Here is a 24,009-nt window from a genome sequence, read left to right as displayed (position 1 = left end):
ATTTATGGCTGTGGAATTAAAAGAATATTTCAAAATGTGAATATTGAGCATTTAGGTAATTCAACCCTGAGTCTGCGGTGGGCTGGGTATTCATTATTATGAATAGTGACATAATAAGCAGAACTGTTCCCTGACTCCTGCTACAACCACATAACCACGTTTGGGAGGAAGAGAGCAATATACCAGAATCATGCTCTCTCTCAGTGGTATCGATTGTGTTTTCCTAGGATATAATACACTGCCTGTCCCTACCTGCAGCATCTCTGCCTGGCCATCCACCTTGCTGCTTTCATTTCCTTTCCAAGAAGTTCCCTCTCTCTACTTATTTATTTCCAAGGAGAAGCTGTAACTGCAGTAGGGTGCCCTACGTGTCCTTAACTGCGGCTAGCACTGTTTCATAGGACCTGCTCGGGCTGTTAGCAAGCATTTTGGCTGGCATCATAAGCACCTGCTGCTCAGAACTAATGAGAAGTGGGGCTTGTGCTCTGGGAAGAGAACGGTGCTGGGGTGAGAGGGAAGAGCGGTGCTGCGGAGCTGCCTGAGAGAAGGCTGAGGCTGGCCACAGCTCTGCCCCAGCAGCACATCAGAAAGACATTGGCCCTTCAGTGGTACGTTTAACCTCACTGGCACCCTCCGTGGTGGGAGAGCCAGCTCTGTATCAGCTCAGCAGCCCTGGGTTACGCCAGGAGGTGATAATTGTTGAAAGGGTAGCACTAAGTGCCATGCTGAGTGTGAACATCCACTGATACGCCTCCGCAATCCTCTGTCTGAAGGGTACTTTTTCGCGTCATGTTTTCTTTTGGAATAAAAGTTATTTGCTCATCAGTAGTAGCCACTTGAGTCTCTCTTCTCTGTTTTATTTTAGCTAAAATAAATCACTTGTAGCGCCAAGGACATGCCAGGGTAAGGATTTGTTCTAGAGAGGAAGGCACGAAACAGGAGAGGAAGAGAGATACAGAGAGAATAGTATTAAATAGTACCTTGAATTTGATGTGGGGTGCTGTCTGAGTACCGTGAAAGGGGCTGTAGCGTGAAAGGGGCTCTCCCCAGCTTCAGTGCTCGGAGGCAAGGGGGGTGTCAGGAGGCTGAGCCACTCCACTCTTCAGCCTGCAGAGCTGTCCCATGGGTGCAAGGGCACGTCTTCTTCTGAAAAAAAAAAGAAAGTGACGAGCCTAAGCACAGCTACAAGTAAATTTTCTCTTATCTGAAGATCTGTTATTTTCCATGCCTCCCTTTGATTGTAAAGGAGGTTATGTTGGAGTCATCTGTAACAGCTGCATTGTAAAATACCTCAGTCATGTGGTTTTAAGCAACCCAGACAGAGAAATCCCAGTTCTTTAAATAAAGATACATGTATTCTTGTGACATTTCCATACAATCGCAATTTTCAAGGGAATCAAACACTCATTACTACACAGGCTGTTCTTTAGGGGCCAAACCTGACCTTTAGTCAGATAAAATTCCCATTTGGCTAGGCTTATTCATACAGCCTACAGTTTTGTTTGAATTCTGCATTGACTGAGAAAATTTTAAACTAGACTGGAGAGGTAACTAGATTAAGAGTAAGACTATTTATTAAAAAGTCCTGCGTCGGCAGAGAAATGGCCCTGAGTCAGGAGCTAAGGATCTTATTCTACATGTAGTTTCCAGGGATCTAGATTTACAGGAAAAGTGTTTTGTAACAGTGTGTTGCAATTGTAGGGAGGAAGATGAGGGTAAAGAATGGCCCCGAAGAGGTTAATTGAAGTAGGACTTAAAAGGCCACTCAAATGTCCAACTTTCCCATATGGTAGATCACAGGTCAACAGAGAGACTGTCTTGCAAAGTCTGTCTCCCCTGCTTTCAGGGTTGTGGAGATCATCTTTTCTCCAGTACACATTCACATAATACCCCTGGGGCAGCCATATTCGTTATTTCTGTGGAATACCATTTTTCCCCTGCTTTTATTAGAAGCTAGCAGCTGGAAAAGATGAGGAGCCAGCAACATGTGATTAAACCAGTCTGTGGGGACCACCAGGCAGCTCTCCATAGATCGCAGTTGGATATTTCTAGACAGATTGAAAAGAATTGGTCTCACTCTTGCTCTCTGCACTGACAGAGACACTATCTTTAGTCATGCCAGGAAGGATATTTAGTAGAGTATTATATGGGTTGTTATGGTTTTTTTCTGAATTTTTCTGTTAATCATCTAAAGGCAGGCACAAACAACAGGCAAATGAAAGTTCGCAGCATGCAGTATTTACAAAGCTGTACTGAAGTCTTGGCCTTTTGGATAAGATGTTAGTAAGCACGACTATTCATTTGAAAAACAAGAAGGGACAGAAAAAACCTGCAAATCACCAAGGGAAAATAATCTAATTAAATTGGAAGGGATATAAGACTTGGGGAAGTGACCAAGCTGCAGAGAACTGGGGGTGCATGGCAGGGCTGTGCTCTGGCAAACTCTGCCCAAGCCAGTTGGAATAGCTCCCTATGTTTTCCAAAGGAAAGTAAATGCCATCAACACTCTCCTCGAAGCCTATTTGTGCATGTGAAAGAAAGGGAAGAGTCTTCTTTTCATACAGATATTTTCAAACTGTCTTTCATTTTACCTGGCTCTAGAGAATGTCGCTAGGATTAGATACATACCAAATGATTGGTTTTATTTATTAATCAAAAAAAATTGCCGTGATACATTCTAATGTGAAGACATCTTTAGGCAATATGGATGAAGGAACTTTGAAATGGAAAATGCCCAGAAGGTACATCTAGGTGCTTTTCCTTAGCAACAGGAGCACTAGGCAGTTTGGATGCCCAAAGATTTGCCTAAATCCTGTTAAAACATTGCATATGGTTTTCTTCTTGTCCTTCTAATTCATTCCATACATTAATTATTGTGAATATTTCTTTGACAGTTGGTGTAGAAGTACCTTATATTCTGCTATTGTCAACTTCAGTTTCAGGAAACATAATTGCTTAGATATTATGGATTATTCTTCTTGCAATTGAACTATCTCAACAAGTTTAATTGCTCAACTTGTTTAAGCTCAACTCCATTTGTGGCTTAGAACTTCTGTTTTCTCCAAAACAGGGTATACTTTAGTGAAGTTCCACTTGCGCTTCATTTCCCCTTTTCTGTAGATAACAATCTATTTTCTCTAAGCATTTTGCTTAAATTGATTTCTCAACTGAATGCAGCATTTTGTCATCTTCTCCAGAATTCTGCAATACTACTGAGATGGCCAGAAATGATAGCCTCATTGCCCTCGTTATGTATGTGTGTCTATGTGTAAAACAGAACACTAGATCTTGCAACAAAAATATATATTCAAATTACAGGTTTACTGGCATCATGTCTTCATACTGTGCTAAAATAATCTCCTGCAGTCTATATTCAGTGTTTCTATTTATGCATCCTGTATTTTGCTTAGCAGTAAGACAAAAAGAAAGCAGGCCGACATGGGCATAGCATTATGAGGATGTTAACACTCTCCTCTCCAGAGTCTTCCTAACCTATCTGTATTGAGGGTGATTCTTGTTTTTAGCAATATGTTTAGAATTATGCTTTTCTGGCTTCTGTGTGGGGAACGTGGGCTTGGACTGAGAACAGTGATGAGGCTCAAGAGCAGATGCTCCTGAATAGCCTTCTGTCTTCTGTTTTTATATCATTCACTTGCTCGAAGCCTCAGCTATAACTGAAGGGAATCATGGAAAACCTCTTACTGACAGTTTATTTGCTGCTGAACAGCCCTAGCACTTCTCTCTGAGGCTGGCTTGGAGCCCCTCAACAACTACACAGCAGAGCCAATGCCTGGGAGCTGTTGGGTCTGGGTGCCCGTGCCAGCTGCATCCTACACACGCCAGCCCCTTCCCTCTCTCCAAGAAGGAGACACAAATGGTCTTTTGGGGAGCTGTACCTCCCTTAGTTAGCTTTATAGCTCAGCCTGGACCCTTCAGGAAAAAGGGATTCTGAAAAGGACAAAAATTAGTTCAGCATGGTGTGGAGACCTGTGATCTTGTACTTTCTCCTTCTACTCATTCTAATCCTCCATTAGTCCTGACATGCTTTAATCCCACATGTGGCCCTCTCAACGCCTTTACTTGGCTGTAGTGTCTCTTTCTTACACATCTCTGGTACTGCACAAGCACTAAATCAAGGTTTCATGTGCGATAAAGAGGAATAAAAGACTAGAGGGAATAGATTAAAACTAGAGATGGGTCAATTCAGATTGGACGTTAGGAAGAAGTTCTTCACCATGAGGGTGGTGAGACACTGGAACAAGTTGCCCAGAGAGGTGGTGGATGCCCCATCCCTGGAAGTTTTTAAGGCCAGGCTGGATGGGGCACTGAGCAACCTGATCTAGTGGGAGGTGTCCCTGCCCATGGCAGGGGGGTTGGAACTAGATGATCTTTAAGGTCCCTTCCAACCCTAACAATTCTATGATTCTATGATAAAAGCTACCAACCAGCTAGCTCACATCTTTGCACAGAAAAAAAAAAAAAAAGATGCTTGCAAAGAGCCCTTACTGCTTCTCTCCAGTTGCCTGTTGTGATCTGGCTGACAGGATCCTCCAGCTGGGGAAAAATTGGTTTAAGGGTCTTAGAAATGGGATAAGAGTTTATTTGCAAATTAAACTACATAAGCTATCATCACTGACTAATTATAGCACTTTGCTTTTAAGTATGAGCATTTATTATACCAAATAATTCTGCAAGAATCACTATCTAGATTTTTAGTAATGCCGTAGAGGAAGGAAGAAACAAACATTTGATATCTTTTCTGATACTTGACTAATCTGAGGGCAGAATTCAGCTTACCTAACCTTAACTGTTCAAATGGTAAGCATGAATCTAAGATCATAATCTGTGCTTTCTCTACACTGAAAGAAGAAAGACAGACACAGCCAGAAGGTGATTCATACAGCTTCTTCATAGACAACTAGTTGATGTGAGGCTACAGTACGTCATGGGAAAATGGCATGCCTCAGATATATGATAAAATGTTTACATCAACCTATGACTTCAGTGTCAGAATCTAAACTGTTTAAGTATCTATCTCGAGCGTTCAGAACAGTATGGTACGCCCCTCATATCCTAATTGCAGGTTCTCAGTCTCCAAGTGTTTTGTCTTACCATGGTAAGTAAAAAAAGATATTAAAAAAATCAGTCTTCGTGCATTCCTATTAACAGATGATAGAAACACAATTTGTGAGCTGGATTTTTTTTTCCTTTTTTGTCAACAAAACTAAAATAAGCAAGCATCCCTCCATATCTTTGACAACTACCTTAAACTCACTTTTGGGGTGGGGAGGTGTTTCACTGGTGTAAATTGCAACCTAGTAAAATGTTAATGGTGGCACTGGATTCTAACTTCTAGCAGCACACAGAAAGAAATTGCAAACTGGAAAGCGATCACATCAGAGCAATGGGAAGTTACAAGCAATGAAAAGATTGAGCCCAAATAAACGTAAAATCCTGCAAAAAGGAAGAATAAAAAATACAGAAAGCAACGAGGAGATTGCAAAGAATCCAAAGATTTCAAGAAAAATAAGTTTATTGTCATTTTGTCTTCCTCTTAGGCAGTGATGTTGTTTTTTTCAGGTAACCACGCAAGAGAGTTGTCACGAGGCAGGTGGGGAGTCAGAAGCAGGAGTGTGTCATGAGATCTCTGCTGTCAAGCTGTAATTCAGCCCTATGAAAAGGATTTAAATTGACGGCATTGGAGTATCTGTCATTATGACTCAGGTAATTACTCCATTGAGCCTTGTCTCTAGCAGTGGGCAATATCAGAGGCTTCAAAGGAGCTGCTCTACTATGAAGACTGAATGCACGCACGGAGGTGCAAACTCTTCCCTGGTCAGTGGTTAATAGATTGCATCATTTGCTTATTGTCTCCTTCAGTTCTGTTGTTATGTGAATTTCTTATCGATCATAACATCATCCAGCCTTTTGTGAATGTCAGCTAAGTATCTGGGTGTAATAATGAATTCCAGTCACCAATAATATCAGATTCTATATTGCCTGGCCCAGATCTGACAGATAAATAGGTGGTGAACTGAGGCGACCTCAAGCTTAAAACCTCCGCATGAGCAGAGACATGTGTTGCCAGTTACTGTTCCAGGGAATAATTTTGCACCAAATCTCATAATCTTTGCTTTTTTCTAAGTCAGCATTCCCTACTGAAGCAGAAATGGCAAGACTAGAATCTCAAGGTCTCAACCGACTCAGTTACTGCCAGTGTTAATGCTGCAACAGCACAGAACACTTCGCAGCCCGGAAGGCTGGTGAGCTGTTTTTCTTCCCTGGGCTCTGTGCTCTGTGGTCGCAGAGCCGGCTGAACCCTTGTAGAGCTAGCTCAAGTGCATTTACTTACCTTGCATTATAGATAAACCCCACAACAACATCAGAGAGACTGCTTACTGCAGGGTATGGCTGCCCTTTCGTTGCTTCTAATAGAAACCTGGACTATCTCAGTGGTTAAACTTTATAGAAGCTTGAAACAGAAAAAGCATTGAACAAGTTTCAGTGTCAAGTGTCAGTTCTAACCTTTAGGGATAAATGTGGTACAGAAACACTTTCCAGAAAGCAATGAGTAGCACTGCAGTCTCCAGAGAGGACTCACTTCTGCAGATCTTGTGGTAGACTGCATCTGCAGTGAGTACAGGATTAGGAATGGTATCTTAAGGAGAAAATGATCTCCCAAAAGGCAGGTGAAACCCTAACCCTTCCTTCTAATCATCCAGACTTTGTGACTTGTTACCCTTGGGTGAGAGGAAATCTCCGTCCGTATATCTTGGCCAGAATTGAGTGCAGAGGGTGGAGGGGGGGCAGTGAGTGAAGTTTTAGGTGTCATGTGTTTAGCTGATCTAATGCAAAAATAGAAAGGAATCAAAGGGAAAGAAACCCTGTGAAGACAAGCCAAGAAAAAAAAAAAAAGGAAGCAACACCAACATACACAGTACCTTCTGCAGAACTTGAGCAGACACAGTCCTCAGAGAAGGCAAATCCACTGATTCCTGCCTTGATTACTTTGGGATAGTAGGCAAATTCTAGCATGAAAGAAAGTAAGAGGCTAACTCAAAACACTTGGTTTTAGAAATTAACAACTGTGGCCTAAACTATATGTTAAATATGTTTTAAATCAATTCAGTTGATTGTTTGTTTTTTCAAGAAGGACAGGCAAAGTGGGCACACCACCCAAGAGCTGTATGGCAGAATGGCAGAGGTGAAGCCAGATAGAGGGCCGGCTCCTGGGGACCTTGTTGGACAGCAGGGAGAAGAAAACGTATCACAGCATTTTCCTCACCTTGCCATCAACGCAAGTGCACATAAAGTCCCCTGTGTACAAACTGCATAATATGTGTTCTAGTTCTATGGTTTTGAGCATGATAAAGAGACTGAACTGGAAAAGACTCCGCAAGATCTGGTTCAGAGGATTATCCCACAGCTGATTCAGAAGGTTGTTAGCACGGAAGCTGTTGTGGATAAAGACCCACTGTCCATTCTCGAACCATGCACAGCTGATTCTCTCCCAGATACCATGGTCAGTAGACAATCTGAGATATTCCCAGGAATGTTCTGCCAACTATGTAGTTAAATGGCTAATGGATAGCAAAATCTAGACCTTCTCAATGAACCCAGTGGGATTCACATCTTGCCTTTCATGGATCCAGAGCACATCGGTTCTTTCACTGAGTAAAGGTGGCTCGTTCATCCCTGTGCAGACAAGAAACTGAGATGTCAAAGGCTTCTAGAATGCAGAAAGGAGCTAGAAAGTAGACAGAAGTACTTCAAATTCCAAAACAAATATTAATAGTTTGAAAAAAAGCTATTTAAAATACCCTTTTACCCATGAAGTAGGTTGGTCTTTAAGCAAACTAAAAGAAGAAAGGACATCCATAGTGTTCCTGTGGCCTTCTCACCCCTCACAAACCCTCTCGGTGTGCAGTCTGACTGCTATGGACCTAGAAGGAAGCAGATTGTGGGACGTGCTCCCTTCCTCTCTCTCCAGGCCTGGAACTTGCAAAAGCTGCCCTTGAAGTCCCATACCAAACACTTCGTAGATCATCTGCTGGTTCAGATTCCTTTCTTGCACATGTAGGAGAAAAGATTCCCATTGGGGATGGATCTGCAGCTGATGGTAATACTGCTGGAGATAGCTCTGTTGCCACTCCTCTGCTGGGATTTCCTTCAGGCCCCACTGGAGCATGTCTCCTGAAGATACCTGTACCCTCAGGGCCAGCACTGCAACCTTGCATATGGATGCAGGGATTTGGCTTTGCAGATTGCATCACAGGAGCATTACTTGGAGTTGTTCTTCAAAGCTAACTGCCCAGGTATCTGGGAGAGGTGTAAGGAACTGAGACTCAGCCCTAGACAATGCACATTTCTGTGAGCACCAGCTTAGTCTGGAGGATAAAGAAGCTTGGTAGACAGAAGGTCCCTGTCAAAGGTTTGGGGCATTACATTAATGGTCTTCATTGATATTTCTCTGTAGCCTGGTCTGAGTGGTGACTAGAGACTGAAAACCTTTGGCTGCTTCAGATATTTCCCTTGCATGTGGAAAGGACATTTGAGACCACCAGTTATCTTCCAGTCACGTTGCCTCATGGCCAAACTAGGCACTTCCTGGTATGCTGCCTGCCATGAATCAAAACTATTTAGAGTTCTCCGTCAAAGATTTAACTATGTACTTTTCCTGGGTAATCTCATGGCCCTGCAGTCACTGCCCTCTCTCTATGCAATGACTGCACCAAAAGGGCCTTGAAATCTTGGGAACTATTGTAGAGATTATTAGACTTGGATGCTCCTGACCATGGGAAATTGCTGTTACTAACTTGTGTCTTGAGTCAGCTTCATGTAAGGAAGCAAGAGGTTCCCACCTCACTCTATAGCTACTCTGGGTGGCCTGCTCCCAGCCAGCCTGAGGAAGAAGAGGCAACAGAGGAGACTTCTGGGCAAGAGGTAAAAGCCACAATTACTGCTTCATGAGGGTCACACTGAGAATAATCACAGTAAACAGTAAACTTGCCAGAGACATTGGCAGGAAGACAGCCATGGTCACAAGTGCAATGCTCATGGCGAAACTGCCACCCTGGCAGTGGCTCAGCATGTAGAGGAGAGCGGCTGTACATGGCATGGAGAATTCACCCGCTGATGCTGGGGAGGACCAGGCTGCCTCAGAGTGCCCTGGTCATCTCCTCTGCCCTTGGGCAGTGGCTGGGGCTGCAGGATGTTTTATTGCAAGCGGGAATCGCCAGACAACCTGGTAGAGCTGTGTGTGCAGCTCCCCATGCAGAGCAGGCAACTCTCCCCCACAAATGACCCGTCTGCCCTGGTGAGGCCAGGAAGGATGACGCAGTTCTGGAAAGCTCTCCCTGTACAGAGGTCCTGTGTCAGTTGGCTCTCACAGACTTAGCCATTGTATCAGAAATCTCGTGCCCTCTATGCGGGGGCTAAAGGCAACCACTCCTCACTGACCCCCACCTCTGTCCTTTTCCATCACCAACGTGACTGCACACATCAATGCTCCCACCAGAGCCCTGCTTGTGTGAGCTCTTCTTGAAGTCAGGGATGGTCAAAGAGATGTGGAGTCTCTGCAGAAGGGTGTGTTGGGGCCCTGAGGGCAGCCACAGCCCTGACTGTCCCTGCCCAGGGACCTTATTTCAGCCTCTGCCCTGGCGACGCTGAAGCAGGGACAGTCTCCAGCTCCCTCGGCCCTGTCTGGCCGGGCCATGGGCCCCACCGAGACAGGCCCACCTGTGGGCTCATGTCCCGGCCTGGCCTCAGCCTGTCCCCAGGGAGGTGTCCGATGCCCAGGGCTGGGGCTGCCCTGGTGCCCCCCCAGCTGCCTGTCTCAGGGCTGGGGTGGTGGGACGGGCCCTGCCTGCCAGGCCCTGCCTGCCGCCGTGGGGAGCCTCTGGCCTTTCCTCACTGACAAGATGGTTTTGTGGCCATAGGAGAGTCAGAGGTTGTACACTACAGGTCCTCTGACGAGGAGGACACCTCCCTCACTGTCTTTATCCAACACATGCTCATGCCGGACATCCAACGCCTGGCACAACCGCAGGTGATAGCGTGTGACAATGGGTTGTGTGGTGTCATGCCTGACTAGAATCTCCTCACACACTCCAGGCTGGCAGTTGTCACCCTGGGTGCAAACACATGCTGCCTTCAGGTCCACTGACCTCCTTCCAGTTGACCTGAGGCATCTCACCAGACATTGTCAGGTGCTCGTGGGGAGAAGCACTCTCCTTCTGCATACCCCATGTATACCCCATGGACACGGTGACAGAGGCTCCCTTTGGCCCCTCGTTGTCACACAGATGGCACATTCTTTTAAATGCCTGTGAGTAACTGATGATACTTAACTGTGGCATAAGGATATGCAGAGAGACAACGCCTCCTGACACTTTTGGAGGTCCTGTACTGTCAGTAGCAGACTATGGCCATTGTGTTCACTGAGGTGGGAACCCCCATGGGCACCAAGCACCTCCCTCACCAGCCTCCCCCATCCAAGTTTATTCGTGAAGGAACCTGTAGGTACACTGCAGATGAGGCACCCCAGGAAGGATTATGCGGTAATGGGACAACTGGTGGACTAGGACTTTGGGGTACAGTCAGCGTGTCACCATGAAAATATGGAGGCACTATTTGTGACTCAAAGGACAGATAAATCTGACCAGATATTAGCTCCTTACGGAAGGGTAAGTCTAAATGTTCTCTGGCTCTGCCAAAGATGGACCGTACGTGCTGCCTGAAGGACCCTCTGACTGATTTGAGACCAACTTTAGAAAAAGTATAGGCCTTTCCTGAGCAGGGTTATTTCCACCAGGACTTTAATCTTTCCACATTTAGTCATGTTGATGAAAATGTTATTTGGAAAACCCTCAAGCACTTTTACCTTTATGCAACTTTTCCCCCTACCCCGCTGTTCTCACACTTAAAACAGCAAAAACATTCTTGCTCAAGCTTCCCAGAAACATTTTCACCTTTGAGCAGAGACAAAGCACGTAACTTCTCAACCCAGAAAAACAGAAGTTTCAGGCTGTTCTGAGTAACAGAGGAGGAAAGCCCATGGGACTAGAATGGAAACAGTGTTGTACAATAGAAATGAGAGTCTGCTGCTTTTCACAGTATAACTAACTCTTATTTGATTTTCATTTCTTTTTCTAACAAATGGAAGCTACCTAAAGATACAGACAGTGATAGCAACTGACCTTTAAAAAGGGCTAGCTCCAAGAAAATACACAGGTATTGCACGTGTGTCTTGCAACTCCTCACCTTTAGGCACCTGATTTCCAGAATAGTCTCCAGATCTTAAATATTACATCCAGGAATGGAGTTTTAGATATTCAAGAAATGTTAAGCTCATAAACAAGTCTACTGCAGACTTTCGGAGCCTTACAAGTTGTGTGACATCCGATACATGTTCAGGAGCAACTTTTTGAACTCAGCTACACAGGGTTAGGGTTGGAAAGAAACCTATTTAATTGATTTAAACAGATTTTCTTTCTTGCAGTAGGCATGTTCTGGGGCCTGTAGTTCTAGATATCTTAAATTTTCTACCCTTGCTTTTTCTTTGTTGACTACTACAGAAACTGATTAGATGAGATGATGTAACTCTAAGATATCTGGGGTGTTTGAAACGGCTATGGAAGCCTTCATCTTTAATGTTTTATGATATGCCAACAATTTGAAAAGTTCTCAGTCTGCACTTTGTTTACTGGTGTCTTGCTGCTTTGTAACTTTTATCAGTGAGGTTTCATCTACATTAGATAGCTCTATCTGACACTAATCCGTTACCCTAGGCTTCTCATCGTGGTACCCTTGTATTTAAATATCCTGTCATTTTATCTTCAGGTTAATGATGCCTTTTGAGAAAATCCTAATCTGGATTTCTTCCAGAGTATGTATTTTTTAATCTACTGCGCTCAATACAATTGATGAAAATCCGTGCATGGCAAATAATCTTTCACAAAGGGTAAACAGAACCCTGACAGAATTCAACACCTATTCCTGTCCCATGTGATTTTTATCTTAGCTATAGTCATATATAATAAGATATTTATCAGTTATATGCTGATAGTTATTAGCGTTACCAATTTTTGTGTGGCCAGTCTAAAGACATGTTTTGCTATCAATGGATATTGCAGATATTTTAGTTCATCAAAGGCTTTTATCCTTCTTTCTTTAATTGCAAGTCAAAATGCATTTCCATATTATATTTTCTCCACTGGCAAAATTGATCTAGACAGCTCTCTTCCTTCCCTATGCCACTTCTTCCTGCTGCCACATCAATCTTCTGCTATGCTTTTTGTGCAAATGCAGCCATCTGTGGGGCAACACTGTAAGACAGATCAGTAAAATCAGGGGTGCTAAAAATAAACTCTCCAGAAAAAAAAAGAAATTGGCAAGACAGTTGAGCTGGAAAATGTAGGAGCGTTGTGAATCCCCAAACAAAGGGTGCTCTTCAGAACAAGATGAAAGGAAGGTCAGGGACACAAATGTGTGTGTCAAAAGGGGAAAGGTTGAGGATGTCTCTTTTTCCCCTAAAGAGGATGGACTGGAGACCAGATGATGGCAGAGGCTGCAGGAAATATAAACTTATCTATAGAAAAAAAGGTTGGCTTTGCCAATTTTATGCTGAAGATGATGGTTGAAATTTCAAATAAAGATTTCTAAGAGACACTGAGATCTGGGATGAGAGAGATGGAAACATTTACCCATCATATTTCATATTTTTCCAATGTAAGTTTAAAGAAAAAACCATAAACACATCAAATTCTGGCCCAAGGCACCGGATTTTACAGTACCCTTTCCCATGAGATAGCAGTGTTGCATATGTAAATACCAAAACTATACTGAGGCCAGCAGTCCATACAAGCATAGATTATGAGAAGGATACACTAAATTAAGATAAGGTTGTCCATGTCATACCCTTTCTCCATTCCCTCCCACTGAGAGAAAAAGCACCTTTCTTCCTCATTCCTGTCTGCTCACCTTTCTTCACGCTGATGTGATTTTCCCCCTTCCACGTTTGACAGCATGTTGTTGTGTGCTTAGAACGTACCAGATGCTTTGCTTGGAGGCCAGTATTTTTGTATTCTGATATGATACTTTGTACTTTTCTGCCAGCAGCTGAATTAAATAGCCAGAATGTTTCAATCCTAGATGTTGTCCAGAAAGTGTTTTGGAAAGGCAGGCTTGTTTGTTTTCATAAATCTTGTATGCTTCACAAAATGCAGCATGCATGACGTATTTCGTCTTTGTTAAAGGGTTTGGGCAGCCCCTACTTTTCCTTAATACCTCTTTGACATCCTGTTCTATAACAATAAGCAAGCAAGCAAGCAAACATATCTTCGCTACATATCAAAACAAACCACTGTCAGTTTTTGTGTATAGCTTGCGCAGAAAAGATTCTCTTTCCTCCCTGTGCTTTCTGCATTTTGTTAATCGACTATTTTGAATGCTTCTGATGAAAAGCACCTACTTGGCTGCAGGCTCTCTGCTGCAGAGCTCTCAGAAGGGCGGCTGGCTGGAGGTTTCCTTTGTCCCTCATCAGCTTCGGAGAAACCATCTGACCACCGCAGTGTCCGCTCAATCTCCCAGTGCAGAATTTTAAAACACCTGGGCTCCGTAGCCCTCCGGTTCTCCACCATTAGCTGAGAGACTTCAGAACATTTGTACTGATTTGCTGGATCCCTCGGGACATTCAAAAAGTAATACATTACTGCATTGCTTTGTGTTTCTTCTTGCTGTTTTTTTGTTTATTGGTGGTTGCACATTTGAGTTGGTAAAATGGTTTACTGTTCCTTTTCCAGGCAAAATTTGTTCACCTATCCTATCGTGCTATTCTATACACTAGTCTGTCTGTTCCCCCTTCGTTTTCTTTCTCTCATTCATCTCTGCTCTTGCTGTCCCTTTTTCCCCCCTCATTTTATGAACTTTAGTTCTCCAATTCCATTTCTCGGTACCAAATCTCACATCAGAAAGTGCCCAAGACTTTACCCTGTAAACAGTTATATGTAATATTTTCTTGCATAGCTTGTACAGCTGACTGCAATGGCACTGCTTACATGCCTTAAGTGACATGTACATGTTTGCAGTGCTGGAGCCTAAGCAACTCACCTAGCTACCGGCTTTGACAAGCAAAGAAGAAGCTGCCATGGTTTGTACACAACATACATACCAAAATTCCAGTATAATCTCGTTGCTGTTACCCTCATTTTCCACTTCCCCTCCCTGTTTGTTGCAATTGCCTATTCTGTCATTTCAGATGAAGCATCGCACCATGGAACGAACTTGTATTCACTCTTAATTTGATGTCCTGGAGGTACTCCTATTGACTTAAATGGAACTATGCACGTAAATAAAGGTAAGTGTACGTGCAGGCCTTCACCAGACCCTACATTGCAAATCCAGCAGGGTAAGCATGGTACTTTTTATTCATTTTACAATATTTGCACATGTTAAATACAGGTTGGGTAATTAGTAACTTTTTCCAGAGTAAGACCAGTGTAAACGGAAGCACAGGATAAACTTCAGTTCCAGAGAACTCAGAGATGACACGAGACAATATGAACGATTAAGTAGAGAAGGAAAAAAATAAAAAGCACACAATTTAAAACCAATGCAGTATAAATGCATGCAAATAATTCTTAAAATATGCCAGAGGACAGGGGCGAAGGATTCCCAGTTGGCCCAGAAGGGGAGGTGGGGAGCAGCGGGCAGGCTGCAGGAGAGGGCAGCAGCCGGGGCAGGACGGCTGTCCCTGCAGAGGGAATCCCGGGAAAGGCGGGGTGCAGGTCGGTGGCGACAGCAGCCGGAGCAGTGAGCGGGGCGGGGGGGACGCCGGGCGGCACGACGGGACTTCAGCTGCGGGACGGCGGCGCCCGGGGAGCCGGGGGCGGCCGCAGCTGCCCACGGAGAGCAGGGTCACGCCGCGGGAGAAAAGTTGGGGGCTTCTGGGCAAGTTCTGAGAGAGGGCGCGTTTCAACCGGCACGAAGCGGGGCGGAACGCAGAAACGTCTGTATTTTACAGCACGAAATCGGGGCTTTGCCGTTTCGGCGAGTGAATCAGCAGCCAGCGACGTGACCCTACCGCAACGCCTACTGAAACAGCGCGTTCTCCGCCCTGCACGTTTACGTTTTAACGGGCGTGAAGTCCAGGGAACAGTAAATAATTACTCTGCGCTGCCGCCGCCGCTCTTGTCAGCGCTGCGGGCTCCCAGCGCGCTGACCGCCACCGGGGCGCGGATACACCGCACTCCCCGCGCCGGGCCAGGCCACCCCCGCGCCCGAGCGAGCGGGAGAAGGTCGCGGGGGGGGAGGGGGTGGTCGCCGCCCGTTCCCACCGCGGCCGGTGGTCTGCAGTGCCCCGAGGAGAGCGCCGTGCCCGCCCCACCCCACCGCCCGTGGGGGGAGGCCGCGGGGGCGGTGCCTCCACCGCCGTACGCGTGAGCTCAGCGCGTCGCGGAAACCAACGGCCCGGGTGCCGCCCCCCCCAGCGGCGGGCAGGACCCGCCCCGCCCCGCCCCGCCCCGCCCCGCCCCGGCCCCGGCAGCGCCGCCCCCGCTGTTCCCCACACACACACGCACACAGGGAGTCGCTTCCTGCGCGAGGCCGGGCCCGGGCGGGCGGAACGGTGGCGCTTCTTCCCTTCGACTCGCAGGTGCTGGGGGTAGGTGAGCCGGCGGTGGGGCGGGGGCTTCGAAGGGGCCCGGCGGCGGCGCGGGGCGTCCCCCACCTCAGGCCTCCGGCGGCGGCCGGCAGCCGCCGCCCTGAGCGTGGCGGAGGGTGGGGGGGTGGAGCGGAGCCGTCGTGCCGGAGCCGCCTCTGGGCGGGGGCCCGAGCCCGGGTGGGAGAGGGCCCGGGCAGGTCCCCGCTGCGGCCGGGGGAGACGCGGCCCAGGGGGTGTCCCGGGGGGGGAGTCGGCGGCGTCCGCCGCTGCTCGTCACATTGCTGGAGGGTGAAGTCATTGTGCCCATTGTCTCCCCCTCGGCTCCCCCCGGGCGGAGCGAGGGGCTCGTCCCGCCCCGAGCCGCGGCGGAGGAGCGGGGCACGGCCGGCCTGGGCCGCCCCCCGCCCGAGGGACTGGGGGAGCCGCCGGGTGGGTTTCGCTTGGCCTCAGCGGGGCGGGCGGGGGTGTGCGGGTGGAGCTGCCGCCCGCACGGGTGGGCCGCGACGCCGCGGGGGGCCCCTCGGCGGGCGCCTGGCTCCCGCCGCCCGGCAGCGGCACCGCCGGGGCCCTGGAAACTCTTGCACTTGAACTCTTAGGGCACGGGGAGAGCGGTGCAGGCAACTCCCGGGCCTTCAGCGCAGTCCGGGGGCAGGGTTGGCACAGCTCCCCGCCCCCCGAGAGTTTCTCTTTTACCTCTCCGTCCTCTGTTGTCCAGCCCGGATCCGGTGAACGGGAGAAGCGGAGGGGCCTGGAGTGACCGGGGATGTTGCATCTCGGCTGTAAAGGCGGTGGGGGGACAAGCAGTGGCGATAGCCGGCACCTTGCCGAGTGTTTTCCTTGCACAGGTCCTTCTGCAGAGCTGGGAGTCTTCCACCTGGCAGTGAACTATACTCACAGCAACTATTGCAGGCGCATCTTGGAAGGATAGGGAAAAATGGGTAACAAACAATCTGAAAGCCAGCGTGCGTGTAAGTGAGCTGAAGAGGGGATGGTTGGCAAGGTGTCCTCCTGCTTTTCCCCCTCCTGCTCCAGTACTCTCTGATGGAAAGAAATGGGGGCTTTGCCAAAGGGATAGTAGTGTAGATTTATGGGGATGTGCCAAAGGGACAGTAGTAGAATGTAGTTATTGCTGAGCAGAGAAATCAAAATTTGAAGCCTTCATGCCCTTGTGGTCGCTTATTGGAAATGTGCCTGTGTTTCCCTGTGAGGAGCACAACAAATCTTGTTTCTGTTAAAATACTGTAGTTGGCATTGGTGCTTTATCTCAATTGTCATCAAGGACGCCATTATTTTTAAAAAGCAAAGGGCAGTTTGGGAAATGGGCCTTGCAGGATTTAATTCTGTGGACAAAACTAACCATAAATTCAGTTTTAAAAATTAAATTTTTTCCTTCAAAGCTTTTTTTTTAAAATAATGCCCTTTTTGTCAGACAAAGAATCATATTTCAGTGCCTGATGAAATGTTTTTTACGAAGTTCATTGGACAAGGCGGCTTTCAGTTTAATATTCAGGCCAGGCTGAAGTACAAATTCTGAATTGCCCAGCTGACACAATTCATTTGTATGCTTAGAAATGATGGCTGTGTAACATTACTTAACGATTTCCAAAATCTTACCATTATTTAACTGTGAACATTTAAATGCTTGTACTTAAATCGTTGAGAAAGCTGATAAAGCACTTTTTTTTTTTTTTAGATTTCACGTGAACTAGTTGTATTTGGTCCAGAAAGTAAAAATGAAAGTTTCACTTTTGCATAATGGCAATAATGCTCCTCTTAAAAACTGGTTTGGTAAAAGGCTGATTTTTTTTTTTTTGAATATGCGTAACTCTTCTATACGTGCATTTCTTGAAGTATGACACAATTTTAATTGTGCTTTATACAATTCAGCATTTATAAAATGTTGAATTCTAGCTGTTATGTTTCTGTTGTCAGCTTTTTCTGTTTGAGGATATCAGATCATCGTTTCTAAAAGAGGGAGAAATGTTTATTTGTAGTTTTCTTCTCTCCCCTTCCCCTTAAATCTACCAGACAAATGACACATTTCTTATATAGAGCAATCATCAGATTTTGATTAGTTATGCTAGCTGAGGCTCAGGAGGAAGGAAGATGCTTGACAGGTGTATTTGTTTACCTTCACAGTGTGTACAGTCCTGGTGTCTCTATTAGTAAATGAATCATTTAAACTCTCTTAGCAATGGAATTCCCCGTTATCATTAATATATGCATTAGGAAGACTTGTTTTATGTTAACATTATCAACCTGTGAAAGAACACAAGCCCTCAAATTCTTTTAGCAGTTGGGTAGAGCCTTTTGTGATGGAAAGTGTGTATAGTTTTTTTTTCTGCTATTAATTACCATCATTTAGCTACTATTCCCCATGGCAGAAACTTCAGACTGAATTTGTTCAGTGGGTAGGTGATTCTTCTGAACTGGTCCAGTTTGGTTTTCTTTTTTTCCTGTTTGCTTGCGCCTTTATGATGCTTACTTAGTCTTACTAAAGTATTTCTTACTAAGATTTCCCACCCGCACCTCTCTCTTCCTGGCAAATAAAGTAGGATGCCTACATCTTTTCACAGGACTTGTGAATCCTGGTTTGGAAGCACTGAGAAAGATCTTTGAATTCTGAAGTACAGCTATACTGTTCTGTACCACTGTCCTCTGATGGCCTTTAGCCAAGCTTGTGGTCTCCATTATGGGGTCAGTTTACTCTGGCCTGTGGTCAGGCATCCATAATTAGCTTTGTGATTTGTTTTCTGAATTGTACGTAAACACCACATACCAGCCTTGTAGAATAAATTTTAATACCTGACTAGCATGAGTTGATGGATACATGTTTTAGGCTCTACTCTTCTTAGTGTGGTTTCTGGCTTGCAGCTGAGTTGCAAGTCAGTCTGATTCTTTTTTAGGGTCAGTGAGTGCTTTTGGAAGGACTAATAAAGATATTCACTCTAACACTAGCTTATGCATAAAGAAGTTGATTTCAGATTTTTCTCTTTTTGCATTTGTCTTAGCTCGTAAATTTCTATCGTCCCTTCTGTGTTAACTGATGGAAGATGTGTAGCTGAATGAATCGGTTTACGTAACACAGCTTCAAGATACTGAGAACGGTGTTGGATCTTAAATTGCTAAAAGCATCTGAATTGCACCTAGAGGTAGACTTCCACCAAAAAGGTAAAAAGTTATGTTGAGTCCTAGAGAACTGGTTGCTTTTATAGTGTTGCAGTGTATGATTTCCTTCTCCCCCTGAAGGAAGAATATGGAGGAGGCTGTATCAGGAGTACCTAGAAAACAGTTGGGTGTGTTTTTTTTTTTTTTACATGTTCACGTTTTTTTCACAAGAGGAAACTTCCTTTTATTTCTTATTCTACGAAGTGGAAGTTTTATTTGTGATTTAGTCTAAATTTAGTTAATTTCTTGTAGTTAGTCTTTTAAATCTCTAGTGAAATTGTCTTTATGGAAAAATTTAAGCCTTTTTGTGTTGTGTATAGATTAGATTTCAGATATTGTGTGTTCTGCTTTAACTCAGAAAGAAATAAAAGTCCAAATAAACAAGTGTGACTTTGAACTAAAGAGTAGAATTTCAGTCTTCCCTCTCAAGTATTCACTTGAAGGTTACTTCAGAAAATTTCTTCAGGCACTTTTTAAATTTATTTTATTTCTTAGTGATAAGTCATTATATAAGTAGGTATTTGGTCTATTGCTGATATTTATGGATTGACAGTTTTCTTCCAAACTTCTTTAAACTGATGTTCACCTCATTATCCCAGATTTTCTTGTAAGGTTATTTTTTAGTTGATGAGAAGAGACTTTGCTTATCTGAGTCATCAGGCGATTTAGTCTTCTTTCTTCAGTGATCTCCGGTTGTTCCATGTACATTTAGGGCAATTCTCAGGCACTGCAGAACAGTGGTTTACCATGGTTTTGCTTGCTTGGTCCTTCACTGGCATGGGTTGCTTGTTTTTTCTTTTTTTTCCTCTTAGTGCACGTACTGACTCAAGGACACAAAACAAAGCAATGGTTATCTAAAGAGAACTGTAAATGGTATGTAGGACTACAATCTTACAGGCCTCTACTAGCGGTTTTCTTCCTGTTGTGAGCATGGCTTATAACAGCTTTAGAATAGTCTTTGAGTTCTTCAAAGACAGTAGAATTCAGAGAAGGAAGGAAAGCCCCGTAGCCAAGTTGTGAGATCTCATTTGTGATATCACCCTTAGGTCTCTCCTCATTAAGGCAAGTGAGGAGGGTCTCGACTGTCTGTTTTGCTTCACTGTTCATGGAAGTCGTGGCACACCTCTGTGAAGAAATAACCTCATCTCAAGATTTATCCATGATATAAGATAAAACAGGAGTGCTTCCATTACCTTTTTGTGATGGAAAGATTACTGTAGGCTTTTCCCACTCTTAAACTGTGGCTTGAAGTCAGTCACCTGCTGGGTTACTCTTAGTATCTTGTTGGACAGGCAGCCAGAACACTGCAACTGTAATTGCCATTTACAAGATGAGAATAGCTGTAGAAAACATATTTTTTTTTTTTCTGAAGGGCGTGTTTCCAACAGGTTCACTTCACATCTAGATATACTGCACCAGTCTGAAAAGCTGATAAAAGAGTTGCTTTAATTTAAAGCAACTTAGTGAAGAGACCTAAAGAAATGAGCTTAAATAAAAGTTACATATACACAGGTGTTTCCTTAGGCATTAAAACTTCCTCTCTAAGAGGCCAGCATATCCCCATATGATGTCTTCTGCAAGATGCCCTTCAAACATCTTGCTGAAATAAATGTTTGTACCAATTCAGTTCGGTATAGACACTTGTGTTTGCTTCCGAAGTAGAGCACAACTCTCTTAGTGCAAGTATCCTGTTATTGTTCAGCACAAACTGTCATTGTGGGACTATGTCAGTTCTGTTCTGTTTCTATTTATAGTTGAGACAAATGACTGTTAAACAAACGTTTTTCTATAGGTCCTTTAGCTGCTCCCATAAGGCAGATTAGAGCTCTTGTTCTAAATTGGAGGCCCTGGCTGTCCCCTTCAATTGTTCCAGTTAGTGAATGAAGAACTGCTTCAGCAAGAAGACTAACTCTGGAGAAACTGTCTGCAGTAAGAATCATGTTGCTTTGTTCTCATTGTGTTTCAGTGATGCTGCATATCCCTAATAAATACAAGCATCAGTTTTAAGTTTCTCAGTTAACAAACAGATTTTTCATGTAAAACCGAACTCCGTGAGCCACATTGCGTTAATGAAGTTCTGTTTTTATCTGAAAATGCTTCATCTGTAAGACAGTTCCGGCTATACTGTTTAGCGCACTGTGTAAGGCTTTGGGTGAGACAGGTTTACCTCGTGTATGTTTTCAAGAAATGGTTTGTAGGGAGTGCAAAGTGGAGGTTCACGTGGGACTGAAGACTTTGGTTGAGGCATGGGGATTTTACAGTGCTACCTGGCTAGCGGTTTGGATATGATGACATCACGGCACTAGTGTTGCTGCACCTTGTTTTTATTTTTAAATATTTATATAAAATACCCTTGTTACCTGTCTGCTCTTGGGCAAATGAGAGTCTGTCTTAGCACCATCATGGTTGCGTTCCAGAGGAAGACTATTGGTGGTGCCATGCCTAAATGCCTCCATTCATCTATTTCCTTTGCTGAAGGTACATGGTGCACAGAATTTACAGTGTATTTCAGTGAAGCTGGAGAAAGGGAGGGATGTTTTGGTAGATCTTCTGCAGTATTGTCATTCAGAAAGTCTTGGGAAGAAACATTTATACCTTTTTCAGGAAATGAAAGGCTTTTATTATCTCTAAATTAGATAGTTGATGAGTGCTTTGGGCTTTTTATGACCTGAAAATTGGGGCCATATGCTCAGCTCATATTCAGTGCTGGAGCTCTTCCTTGTATCAAGATCTAAATGTACCTTGACAGTAAATGTTTTAGTAAGTATTAACTGAACATCTGTAGAGGAACTGTATATAAAGTGGAGATGCTGATAGAGGGTGGTCGTTGCAACATACTGTTTGGCTTTTCTCCTTCATATCAGAATGTTTTATGTAGGGAGCACCCAATTGTCCCTCAGACATCTAATAGTGGAAGAAGATTTGGATGGGAATAAATAGTGGCTGTAGTGAGACCACCCAACTAGCAAAGGTGAAGTCTGCTGAGAAACTCTTCTTTCTGATCAGACATTGGGAAGTATCTTACTTTGGGTCTGCTTTTTGTGTATCTGTAATAAGCAGTCTAACATGGCGATCAATGCAAAGAAACATGGCTGTAAGATGAAATGTGTTCAAGGTTAAGGACTTTATGTTCAAGGTAAGGACTATATATACTGGAAAAATAATTTCTATCAAAGATTTCTCTTCTGTGTGTCCTGATGGAGGTACTCTGACTTTGTGTTCCTCTATCTTAAAGGCTTTATTCTGTTTATACTTAAAATTACTCATTTTTTGCTGAGTTGAAGACCTTGCTACAGTTTCCTGAGAAGAGCACTTACCTTCTCAGTTTCATTTTACCTGTAAAGCTGCATCTGATACTTACTTTTTGGTTGACTTTGCATTTTCAAAAAAAGGAGTCAAGCTTTTCTTTATATGACACTGCTAAAAATACATCTTGGGAGACCAGGAGCCCTTTTACTCAGGGTCAGAGATAGAGGTATCAAACTTCTAGGTCCTTTTTAAGCAAAGAGATCTTTAGTGCCTATAGCCTGTGAAGACAGGCTGTTGCTTTCCTGAAATGTAGCATTTTGCAGTCAATGCAAGTACATCTGTGGGACAACAGAGAGAAGAAACCTGCAAAGCTACTGTCCTCACTGTTTCTCTTAATTTCACAACGCCCTGGTTTTAAGCCATCTCCACTTGGACTGAGGGATTTTTGTATCTGGGGACGAAAAATACTTTCCTCCTTAAGTTCCTACCTGACTAGTTACTTTTTCCCCCCCCTTTCTTCCTTCCCCTTCCTGTTCCTATTTGCTGTTGCTTTTTTTTTTTCCTTCCCCCCCTAATGTGTCAGTACACTTTTGTTCACTTTGTCTGTGGTGGTGGTGCGTAGCTGCATAAAAGTAGACTTTGCCTTCTGTGACCTGACACCAGGCAGAAATTCAGCCAGGGTAAGAATAGAAGAGAGGCCTGTAAGCTCAGCACAGGAGTCCCGAGTCTTTCCATTATTAACAATTAAAGATGATTCCAAGATGAGTTAGGTAATGGATTAACTAACTAATGAAAAGAGAACAAGGATAAACAAAGAGAAAGATCCTGCCTTGCAAGAATTCAGATTATTTGGATTACATGCTGCCTGCCTGTCTGGGAAAGGACGAACAAGCTCCCCTGCGTTCGTTGTTAATTTAGTTAGCAGATAAAGTATATGATGTGCCAGATAAACTTATCTTTTGCTGCTGAATTGAAGCTTTGCAAGGAGGTGTTGTTTACTGGGGAATGGGTTAAGAAATAAAAGCATCCTGTTTAGTCCTGCCCAGCAGCTTTTCAGCTTTTTCACTGAAACAGTAAGCAGTGAAAACGGTTTCTTCCCACCTCCTACACCCTGCCCTAATCAACATAATATCATGGCTGGATCTAGACCAAGCAGTGTTGTTTGAGTAACATATGAAGACAAGTGACATGGTTTTGTTTTTATTGTAGCTTTTTTCTGTTTTGTTTCTGAGGTGTGAGATATTGCTGTATTTTTTTTTTTTTAGGGCTATATAATCATATCCTTTTTCTTATCTCAAAGGTCAAACCTTTCTGTTTTCCGGGTAACAAATAATTTCTAAGTCTCAGTTTCAACCTAAATTATTTTCTACAAGCTGTGGGGATCTTTGTGCCTTTTAAAGCCATTATACAGAAAATGGCATATGCCCAATTAATGTAAAGCCACAGCATACAGCATTTATGGTATGGGTTCTCTTGAACCTTTTGTAAATTTGTTTTTGTTCATCTCTGGTGGTTAAAAGTAAAAAATAAAGAAGAATGTATTTTGATATGGTTTGTGTTCCTCCTGAAATGCATGAAAACACACCTCTAAGAGTAGGCAGAATAGTTTTATTGTGCAAAAAGTCATTCAGTAAGAGGACAAATTAAGAACTCTGAAAGAAGGGAGCTTCCAGTTGGCAGTACAGTGAACAAAAATACTTTCTAGAAAGCCTCGGTAGATTGTTGCTTTTATCTGCAGAAAAGCAATGTAGGTACTGAAGCTCTCTGTAAAATGTAGTCCTTCTGAAGTTAGAACTACTCACCTTTAAAGTTCAGCTCTCTGAAATGTGTGCTTTGCACAGTGTTACTGTAGACTAGTAACTGAATATGGGTGGTTCTAGAATATTTTGTGATGAAGATAAAACCTTGTTTTGGTGATTTGATTTCCCTCA

The 24,009-nt window shown here is 44.1% G+C and overlaps 1 protein-coding gene across 4 annotated transcripts in view; it reads left to right on the top strand.

The window, feature by feature from the left end:
* The first annotated feature begins 5,586 nt into the window (after window positions 1-5,586).
* Window positions 5,587-24,009, top strand: part of RNF19A (ring finger protein 19A, RBR E3 ubiquitin protein ligase) — a 68,629-nt gene continuing 50,206 nt past the window's right edge. The window contains exons 1-2 of one of the 4 annotated variants that reach the window (XM_063327269.1): window positions 5,587-5,724; window positions 14,258-14,356. The gene's annotated coding sequence lies outside the window, so the exon portion shown is untranslated. Of the gene's footprint in view, window positions 5,725-14,257; window positions 14,357-15,393; window positions 15,662-18,812; window positions 18,833-24,009 lie in introns of those variants that run through there. The other 3 variants (XM_063327270.1, XM_063327268.1, XM_063327271.1) reach the window with 3 other exon arrangements.

The sequence above is a fragment of the Chroicocephalus ridibundus genome, chromosome 2, assembly GCF_963924245.1.
Source record: "Chroicocephalus ridibundus chromosome 2, bChrRid1.1, whole genome shotgun sequence".
Classification (NCBI taxonomy): domain Eukaryota; kingdom Metazoa; phylum Chordata; class Aves; order Charadriiformes; family Laridae; genus Chroicocephalus; species Chroicocephalus ridibundus.
This window is presented reverse-complemented; position numbering and strand designations above follow the sequence as displayed.